Raw genomic sequence first — 3,409 nt, 5'->3', positions numbered from 1 at the left:
AGCCCCACCCCCCCCCCACCCCACCCCGGCGGGCGAGGCGGTGCCACCCGCGGCTGCGGGCCGGGCCGGGCCGGGCCGTGCGGGGCTCCCCGGCGCGCCCACACCCGCGGCAGCACCGCGCTCCGCTGCCGCGCTCCCGCCCGCCGCCGCCGCCGCGGCTCATGCGCGCTCCCCGGCCCGCCCCGCCCGGCCCGGCCCGCCCCGCGCCCAGCACCGGCCCCGCGCCCGCGGATCTCGCGTGGCTCCGAGGAGCGACCGGGACCGGGACCGGGGCTGGGACCGGAGCGGGGCGGGCGCGGAGAGGGATGACCCGGGCAGGGCAGGGCAGGGCAGGGCGAGGCGGGGCGGGTCCGGTCCCTTTCCCACCCCTCCAGGGTGCGGGCAGCGCTGTCCTGCCCGTTATCCTGCCCTGCCCGTTATCCTGCCCGTTATCCTGCCCTGCCCGTTATCCTGCCCGTTATCCTGCCCTGACCGTTATCCTGCCCTGCCCGTTATCCTGCCCGTTATCCTGCCCTGACCGTTATCCTGACCGTTATCCTGCCCGTTATCCTGCCCGTTATCCTGCCCTGCCCGTTATCCTGCCCTGCCCGTTATCCTGACCGTTATCCTGCCCTGCCCGTTATCCTGCCCGTTATCCTGCCCGTTATCCTGCCCTGCCCGTTATCCTGCCCTGCCCGTTATCCTGACCGTTATCCTGCCCTGCCCGTTATCCTGCCCTGCCCGTTATCCTGCCCTGCCCGTTATCCTGCCCGTTATCCTGCCCTGACCGTTATCCTGCCCTGCCCGTTATCCTGCCCTGCCCGTTATCCTGCCCGTTATCCTGCCCTGACCGTTATCCTGACCGTTATCCTGTCCTGCCCGTTATCGTGTTCTGCCCATTATCCTGCCCTGCCCGTTATCCTGCCCGTTATCGTGTCCTGCCCGTTATCCTGCCCTGCCCTGTGTCCTGCCCGTTATGCTGCGCTTCCTGATGTCCTGCTCATTATCCAGCCCTTCCCGGTGTCCTGCCCGTTATCCTGTCCTACCCGGGTGTCCTGCCCGTTATCCTGCCCGTTATTCTGCACTTCCCGGGTGTCCTGCCCGTTATTCTGCCCTGCCCATTATCCTGCCCGTTATCCTGCCCTTCCCGGTGTCCTGCCCGTTATCCTGTCCTGCCCTGTGTCCTGACCGTTATCATGCCCTTCCCAGTGTCCTGCCCGTTATTCTGTCCTGCCCTGTGTCCTGACCGTTATCATTCCCTTCCCGGTGTCCTGCCCGTTATCCTGCCCTTCTCGGCTGTCCTGCCCGTTATCCTGTCCTGCCCTGTGTCCTGACCGTTATCATGCCCTTCCCGGTGTCCTGCCCGTTATCCTGCCCATCCAGGGTGCAGGCAGGATGCCTTTCCCGTCTTTCTACCATCCAGGATGCAGGCAGGGCGTCCTCCCTGTCATCCGGTCCTCCAGGGCGCCCTGCCTGTTTCACACCCTCCAGTATCCAGGCACGGTGCCTTGCCCATCGTCTTACTCCGCAGGGTGCCCTGCCCATTATCCTGCCTCCTATGGTGCTGGAAGGATGCTCTGCCCATCCATCCCTGCTCTAACCCCGGGCTGCAGGCAGCTTCCAGGAGGCTGCGGAGCCTCTCCAGCTCTTTGGGATGAGATCGGATGTGAGGCTGATGCAGTGCCCATAGGACAGTCTGGTTTCCCCATCTCCTGCTCTCGGGGTGTCACCCAGGAAGCTGCCACGGGGCAGAGCCAGCCTTGCTTACTGGCACCAGGAGCACTCAGCTGGCTCACTGGGAGCGCTAGGATCCAGCACCGCCGTCCGAATGCCCACAGCAGCCCAGAAATCAGGCAAAACCAGGCAAATTCTGCCATGGGAGAGGGAAATCCAGAGCAGCCATCGCTCCGGGGGCCAGTCTGCACCAGCATCACACGGTGCTGCGGGACCTGAGAGGCCCCGTGGTGCGGGCACGCAAAAGCAACCCGAAAACCCCAACCCCGATCCAAGCTGGAAGTTCCCCTGCGGTTCCCCTCTTTGTCTCCACCGTGGGGAAAGAGCTTAATTAATGTCTGTGGAGAGCAGGGAAAGCTCGGTGTAATTGCTGGGTATTATCTGCGGAACGGAGGGTGATCAGCGGGGTGGGAGGGACGGGCACAACCCACCTCCTTTGTACAAAACGAGGCATATCCGAGGCGCTTTTGCTTCCCAGCCAACGAGCTGCCTGCCGGGAGAGCTGTTAACCCGCAGCAGGCAGCGAGGCAGCTGCCTGCTGGGGCTGTCAGGCAGCTTCACGTGGGACCTGGCAGCATCCTCAGCACCTTCCGAGTCTCCTCCTCACTACAGGGCTGCAGATGGTACCCGGACTCCTCCGCTGCAGCATCCCAATGGTCACCGCATGCAACTTGCGTGTGTGTGGAAGTGCCACTGGGTTTCCGCATCTTCAAAGCACAGTTTGGTGTCTTGAGGAGGAGAGGGTGATGTTCGGAGCCTGGTCACCCGTGGGGTCATGCAGGGGCTTGGAGAGCAGTTGAGGTGTAGAAACTCTGAAGTAGTGCAATATAAACGCAACCACAGCTGCTATTTTTCAGGCCACGCTGAGCAGAGGGAGCCAAGGAATGGACTTGAAAAGAACAGTAAATGTTGAACAGATGCTGAGGAGTGTTTTGTTTCACGTGCAGAGTTGTACCGGTGTGGAAGAGCTGTGCTGGGAAGGGGAGGAAGGAGAGAGGAAGAGGAGCAGGGGCAACAGTGCTGCCTTTCTCTATGTGCTGATGGAAAACCATCACATCTCCTCTTGCTTCGTGGCATCATCCTCGCAGATGCCATGGTGGGGACAGGACCACGTGTGCCAGGCTCCAGGGTCGCTGTTCCCACCATTCCTACCATTCCCACTGTGCAAGGCAGGCGAGGGCAGAGGAAAGGAGCACATAAATGCTGGAGAAGGTGCTTGGCAGCGGAGATGAAACAGTCCAAGCCACTGAGCATGCAGATTAAATGGACACAGACCCCAGGAAGAGGAGCGGTGGGGGAAGCAATTATACAGCCGGCATCGGATGGATCCTGGTGTGCAGAGCATCGTACCCAGCTTCCCACAGAGGCTGAGTCCTTGGTGTGGATTCTCTTACAGGACAGGCAGGGAAGAATCCGATCTTCTGGCTGCAGATCTCCCCTGGGTGATGGGACCAAAAGGCTGTGCCTCTCCTTGAGATCAGGACAGACTCAAGCGGCACTTATGCAGTGAGTAACTTTAGAACACACTAACCCAGCTGGCCCCAGCAGTGCCTTTCAGGCTGGTACCTTGGGTAGAATACAATGGATTCTGGGTTTGCAGAGCCTTTTTCACATGGGCCAGCACCAGCATCTCTGCATGCTCAGTGCACGGACTGGAAGGGATGAGGAGCCCAGAATTTAACCCATGTGTGCAGAG

This window comes from Pezoporus wallicus, unplaced genomic scaffold (assembly GCF_028554395.1).
Source record: "Pezoporus wallicus isolate ANWC-B61680 ecotype Strahan unplaced genomic scaffold, APGP_CSIRO_Pwel_v1 contig_11133, whole genome shotgun sequence".
NCBI classification, from domain to species: domain Eukaryota; kingdom Metazoa; phylum Chordata; class Aves; order Psittaciformes; family Psittacidae; genus Pezoporus; species Pezoporus wallicus.
Note: the sequence above shows the minus strand (reverse complement) of the source record.